The 7,500-nt window shown below is 50.0% G+C and overlaps 1 non-coding gene across 1 annotated transcript; it reads right to left on the reverse strand.

Moving 5' to 3' along the window:
- Window positions 1-1,213: 1,213 nt before the first annotated feature.
- On the reverse strand, window positions 1,214-1,368 carry LOC143176264 (5.8S ribosomal RNA). The gene has a single exon (XR_013000839.1). It is a non-coding gene; the product is annotated as a 5.8S ribosomal RNA (ribosomal RNA).
- Window positions 1,369-7,500: the final 6,132 nt, after the last annotated feature.

Consider the following 7,500-nt stretch of genomic DNA (forward strand, 5'->3'; position numbering starts at 1 on the left):
GTCCCGCACGATTTTAACACACACCGTGTTTTTCTCCAGTCGTCAAAGCGTTCGTGCGTCGAATTCGAAAAATAAAAAAAAAAGAAAAACACCTTTTCTCTCTCTCGGGGTAAAAGAGTCGATGTGTATTGTGTATAAAGGTTCTGCGAGAAGTCTCGTTTTGACGTGTGTTCCGCCGATAACGACGATCCTCCGAAACGGGGATACAGAAACGTTACACCTCACAACACGATCTCCGTCTCTTCTCTATAGCAGAAACCGATAAAAATACACCTCCCGAAAGAGAGTATATGGTGATTCTTTTTATATATATATATTTCGAAATTCAACTGAACGTGGCGGAAGCGCACGGTGGTGGTCCAGCGAGGACACGCGACGACGGGGAATAAGAACTATTCGACCCGTTACGAATACGCATGCTCGTCCCGCACGATTTTAACACACACCGTGTTTTTCTCCAGTCGTCAAAGCGTTCGTGCGTCGAATTCGAAAAATAAAAAAAAGAAATACACCTTTTCTCTCTCTCTCGGGGTAAAAAGAGTCGATGTGTATTGTGTATAAAGGTTCTGCTGCGAGAAGTCTCGTTTTGCCGTGTGTTTCGGTAACGACGATCCTCCGAAACGTACATCTCATTCGTAAGAGAGGAAGAAAACAATCTCCCTGGGGCCAGTCGGTAATATACCGACATACGACGTGTCGTGCACATCCGTCTCACGCACGGTATACAAAATATGAATAAAACGTGTGTAGTCTCTCTCTCTCTCGACTTCTTAATATTTTCTTTCACCTCTGACGCATCATTTCAGGTGACGTCGGGAGCGCGGGAAAAAAAATTTTTCTAAACACACGAAACCGTTCATCTCACGAACAGCCGAAAAAGTTGTCGCTCAGATCCATATCGCAGTGGAGCGGTATCCGCGGGCGGTCGTAATTGAACGACGCACGACGCCGCGAACACTCACGCGAGTCCATACAAACGATTCCGATCGTTTTGCAACAACTAGAACGTACACTGTCCGTGAAATTCACAGAATTTTCGCGTGTCCGCGACAAACGCCGACGAGACACCCATCGTTCGCTCGTACGTAGCATCCTTCTCTTAACCCGACTCAGAAACGTTCTTTGCGCCCTTCGGTAAAAAAACGTTCGATCCGAAGAGGTGAACGACGGCGGGGATTTGACAGAGCTACGCAAGCAGTGTATGGTACGTAAACGACCCTCAGCCAGGCGTGGTCCAGGAATTGTATCCGTGGACCGCAATGTGCGTTCGAAATGTCGATGTTCATGTGTCCTGCAGTTCACACGTTGACGCGCAATTAGCTGCGTTCTTCATCGACCCACGAGCCAAGTGATCCACCGTTCAGGGTAATCGTATAAATTTTATATTTCACATATATAATTTTATTCTCATTTGTTCGACCTAATATCTCTCTTCTTTCAAAGAGAAGATAAAAGTTGATACCTGAATCTCCGACCAGCGCGCGAAGGAGATTCAGGCGTCGCCTTGGAGACGACACCGAAGCCTTTCGAGACGAAAAACGTTCAAGTAATATGTATATATTTCTCGACGTTCCGGGCGTATAGTGCATTCAAAAACCCGCGAAAGACGCAGAAGACTCGCACGCGTGGAAACGACGGGGATATATTTTGTATCCTACCCGATACTGAATCCATCGCGTGCAGTCGACCCTCGCGTTCTTCCGATCAGACGCATCTATTGTTGCGCGCATGTTTTCGCGTCGCATCGCGCGAAACGTTGCACGAATCGTACCGATCGATCGATTGAAAGCAAATAATGAAAAAAGACTTCACAGCTGGCTCTTTGCCGGTCATTCGTCCCATGTTATCTCTTGCCGCGAAATTGGCGCGCAAGAGTTGGGTGTCAGACGCGCGGCTTTAAAACGAGCTTCACGGCCGGTCCCTTCGTTACCGCTTTCGTTCTTTCTCTCGGAACGACCATGAACGAACACGACGAGCGACGCTACGGCATACACACGTCCACGGATTCGATTAAAAAAACAGACTTCACAGCTGGCTCTTTGCCGGTCATTCGTCCCATATTATCTCTTGCCGCGAAATTGGCGCGCAAGAGTTGGGTGTCAGACGCACGGCTTTAAAACGAGCTTCACGGCCGGTCCTCTCAATTCCGTGTACGGTACACGCAAGATGCGGGTTCCACTTCCAGACTACCCGGTCCCTTCTCTCTACGAGAATCGATAGTAGAAGAACGGCTCGAAAACGCGTCTCAGAGACTAGGGGAAAAGAAGCGGTATGCGAGCGAAACGAAAACGCATTATGGAAACGTCGCGAAACAATGTTCGACGGTTGCTCGGTTCCAATCGTGCGGCCGTTTCAATTTCTCGTGCGCTTCACCGTCCCTCCGTAACTCTGGCCGATCGCGTATACCGAAGAGCCGACACGCGCAAAAACCACAGGCATTGTATACTGTATATATATATGTTACAGTCACAGCCTTCGCGCGTTTTACTCTCCGACGCGGGGTTTCCACGACGAAAGAGAGACAGTTTCGTGGCGGGTGACTCGGCCGAATCGCTACGACGGGTATTTCTATTATAGAACGAATCATCGCCACCCTTTACCAGTGCCCGACGAAGGAATCACAAGGTCATCTGGAGTTTACAATGCCAGCGACGGTAATTCCAACGAAGACCCGATAAGTCAACTCATCGTTCTATTTCTCCCCGTACAGAAAAGCGAATCGACGCTAACGCACCTCGCGCAAGCACGAACGTTCTCTTCGCGTGGATCATCCCATCGTCGAAAGATGTAAAGACGCATTGGAGATCGTGGTCTCTGGCGGGCTCATTGCACGCCCCACTGCATATCTTTCCTCGAATCGAGAATGATTCGTCCACTAAGGCTGCGAAACTACGCGTCGAGGAAACTAGGGGAAAGAAGCGGGATGCGAGCGAAACGACAATACATTATGGAAACGTCGCGAAACAATGTTCGGCGGTTGCTCGTTTCCTCCTGCGGACGTTTCATTGCTCGGGCGCTTCACGTCCCTCCGTAACCTTCGCGCGATCGCGTGCCCCGGAGAGCCGGCAACCGGTGAACCACAGGCGTATAAACTATAGTCTTCTATAGCAAGCCTTCGGCGGTTACTCTCCGACGCGGGGATTCCACGACGAGAGAGAATTTCGTGGCGGGTGACATCGGTCGAAACGCTACGACGGGTATTTCTATTATAGAACGAATCATCGCCACCCTTTACCAGTGCCCGACGAAGGAATCACAAGGTCATCTGGAGTTTACAATGCCAGCGACGGTAATTCCAACGAAGACCCGATAAGTCAACTCATCGTTCTATTTCTCCCCGTACAGACAAGCGAATCAACGCTATCGCACCTCACGCATGCACGAACGTTCTCTTCGCGTGAATCGTCCCATCGTCGAAAGATATAGCCGCTTGGAGATCGTGGCCCATCAAGTTCTTCCGTAACTCCTGCGCGATCGCGTACCCCGGAGAGCAGGCAACCGGTGAACCACAGGCGTATAAACTATAGTCTTCTATAGCAAGCCTTCGCGTTTACTCTACGACGCGGGGATTCCACGACGAGAGAGATTTTCGTGGCGGGTGACACGGCCGAATCGCTACGACGGGTATTTCTATTATAGAACGAATCATCGCCACCCTTTACCAGTGCCCGACGAAGGAATCACAAGGTCATCTGGAGTTTACAATGCCAGCGACGGTAATTCCAACGAAGACCCGATAAGTCAACTCATCGTTCTATTTCTCCCCGTACAGAAAAGCGAATCGGCGCTATCGCACCTCACGCAAGCAGGAATGATCTCTTCGCGTGGATCGTCCCATCGTCGAAAGATGTAAGACGTACAGAAATCGTGGTCCATCACGATTATTCGTAACTCTCCGAGTCGCGTATCTGAGAGTAGGACAAACGGAGAACCACAGGCATAAATAATACTATATGTTTCTTATATAGTTAGCCTTCGCGTTTTACTCTCCGACATGGGGATTCCACGACGAGAGAGAGTTTCGTGGCGGGTGTCTCGGCCGAATCGCTACGACGGGTATTTCTATTATAGAACGAATCATCGCCACCCTTTACCAGTGCCCGACGAAGGAATCACAAGGTCATCTGGAGTTTACAATGCCAGCGACGGTAATTCCAACGAAGACCCGATAAGTCAACTCATCGTTCTATTTCTCCCCGTACAGAAAAGCGAATCGACGCTATCGCACCTCGCGCGAGCACGTAACTACTCTTCGCGTGGATCGTCCCATCGTCGAAAGATGTAAGACGCACGGAAATCGTGGCCCATCAACGTTTTTTTGTAACTCTGCCGATCGCGTATCACAGAGCCGAGACGCACATACCACAGGCGTATAATACCGTTTTCTTTCGTATGGTAAGCCTTCGCGTTTACTCTTCGGCGCGGGGTTTCCACGTCGAGAGAGACATTCGTGGCGGGTGACATCGGTCGAAACGCTACGACGGGTATTACTATTATAGAACGAATCATCGCCACCCTTTACCAGTGCCCGACGAAGGAATCACAAGGTCATCTGGAGTTTACAATGCCAGCGACGGTAATTCCAACGAAGACCCGATAAGTCAACTCAACGTTCTATTTCTCCCCGTACAGAAAAGCGAATCGACGCTGTTGCACCTCACGCAAGCACGAACGTTCTCTTCGCGTGGATCGTCCCATCGTCGAAAGATGTAAGACGCACGGAAATCGTGGCACATCACGTGTTTTCGGAACTCTGTCGACCGCGTATCTCAGAGACGACGCGCGCGAACCACTGGCATATACTATTATATATCGCGTTTTACCCTCCGACGCGGGGATTCCACGACGAGAGAGAGTTTCGTGAGCGGGTTGACTCGGAAGAAACGCTACGACGGGTATTTCTATTATAGAACGCATCATCGCCACCCTTTACCAGTGCCCGACGAAGGAATCACAAGGTCATCTGGAGTTTACAATGCCAGCGACGGTAATTCCAACGAAGACCCGATAAGTCAACTCAACGTTCTATTTCTCCCCGTACAGAAAAGCGAATCGACGCAATCGCACCATACGCGTGCACGTAAACAACTCTTCGCGTGGATCGTCCCATCGTCGAGAGACGTAAGTTTTCATAGTATGAATTCGCGTTTTACTCTCCGACGCGGGGATTCCACGACGAGAGAGAGTTTCGTGAGCGGGTTGACTCGGAAGAAACGCTACGACGGGTATTTCTATTATAGAACGCATCATCGCCACCCTTTACCAGTGCCCGACGAAGGAATCACAAGGTCATCTGGAGTTTACAATGCCAGCGACGGTAATTCCAACGAAGACCCGATAAGTCAACTCAACGTTCTATTTCTCCCCGTACAGAAAAGCGAATCGACGCAATCGCACCATACGCGTGCACGTAAACAACTCTTCGCGTGGATCGTCCCATCGTCGAGAGACGTAAGTTTTCATAGTATGAATTCGCGTTTTACTCTCCGACGCGGGGATTCCACGACGAGAGAGAGTTTCGTGAGCGGGTTGACTCGGAAGAAACGCTACGACGGGTATTTCTATTATAGAACGCATCATCGCCACCCTTTACCAGTGCCCGACGAAGGAATCACAAGGTCATCTGGAGTTTACAATGCCAGCGACGGTAATTCCAACGAAGACCCGATAAGTCAACTCAACGTTCTATTACTCCCCGTACAGAAAAGCGAATCGACGCAATCGCACCATACGCGTGCACGTAACAACTCTTCGCGTGGATCGTCCCATCGTCGAGAGACGTAAGTTTCATAGTAAGCCTTCGGCGTTTTACTCTCCGACGCGGGGATTCCACGACGAGAGAGAGAGTTTCGTGAGCGGGTTGACTCGGAAGAAACGCTACGACGGGTATTTATTTCTATTATAGAACGCATCATCGCCACCCTTTACCAGTGCCCGACGAAGGAATCACAAGGTCATCTGGAGTTTACAATGCCAGCGACGGTAATTCCAACGAAGACCCGATAAGTCAACTCAACGTTCTATTTCTCCCCGTACAGAAAAGCGAATCGACGCAATCGCACCATACGCGTGCACGTAAACAACTCTTCGCGTGGATCGTCCCATCGTCGAGAGACGTAAGTTTTCATAGTATGAATTCGCGTTTTACTCTCCGACGCGGGGATTCCACGACGAGAGAGAGTTTCGTGAGCGGGTTGACTCGGAAGAAACGCTACGACGGGTATTTCTATTATAGAACGCATCATCGCCACCCTTTACCAGTGCCCGACGAAGGAATCACAAGGTCATCTGGAGTTTACAATGCCAGCGACGGTAATTCCAACGAAGACCCGATAAGTCAACTCAACGTTCTATTACTCCCCGTACAGAAAAGCGAATCGACGCAATCGCACCATACGCGTGCACGTAACAACTCTTCGCGTGGATCGTCCCATCGTCGAGAGACGTAAGTTTCCATACTATGAATTCGCGTTTTACTCTCCGACGCGGGGATTCCACGACGAGAGAGTGTTTCGTGAGCGGGTTGACTCGGAAGAAACGCTACGACGGGTATTTCTATTATAGAACGCATCATCGCCACCCTTTACCAGTGCCCGACGAAGGAATCACAAGGTCATCTGGAGTTTACAATGCCAGCGACGGTAATTCCAACGAAGACCCGATAAGTCAACTCAACGTTCTATTGCTCCCCGTACAGAAAAGCGAATCGACGCAATCGCACCATACGCGTGCACGTAACAACTCTTCGCGTGGATCGTCCCATCGTCGAGAGACGTAAGTTTCATAAGTAAGCCTTCGGCGTTTTACTCTCCGACGCGGGGATTCCACGACGAGAGAGTGTTTCGTGGCGGGTGACTAGGCCGAAACGCTACGACGGGTATTTCTATTATAGAACGAATCATCGCCACCCTTTACCAGTGCCCGACGAAGGAATCACAAGGTCATCTGGAGTTTACAATGCCAGCGACGGTAATTCCAACGAAGACCCGATAAGTCAGCTCATCGTTCTATTTCTCCCCGTACAGAAAAGCGAATCGACGCTATCGCACCTCGCGCGAGCACGTAACAACTCTTCGCGTGGATCGTCCCATCGTCGAGAGACGTAAGACGCACGGAAATCGTGGTTCATCGCGTCTTTTCCTACTCTCTTGAATCGCAATTTCGTATAGAGCCTACACACGCGAACCACCGGCATATACTATTTCTTCTCTCATAGTAAGCCTTCGCGCGTTTTACTCTCCGACGCGGGGATTCCACGACGAGAGAGTGTTTCGTGGCGGGTGTCTCGGCCGAATCGCTACGACGGGTATTTCTATTATAGAACGAATCATCGCCACCCTTTACCAGTGCCCGACGAAGGAATCACAAGGTCATCTGGAGTTTACAATGCCAGCGACGGTAATTCCAACGAAGACCCGATAAGTCAACTCATCGTTCTATTTCTCCCCGTACAGAAAAGCGAATCGACGCTATCGCACCTCGCGCGAGCACGAAACAACT

This window comes from Nomia melanderi, unplaced genomic scaffold (assembly GCF_051020985.1).
Source record: "Nomia melanderi isolate GNS246 unplaced genomic scaffold, iyNomMela1 scaffold0457, whole genome shotgun sequence".
NCBI lineage: Eukaryota > Metazoa > Arthropoda > Insecta > Hymenoptera > Halictidae > Nomia > Nomia melanderi.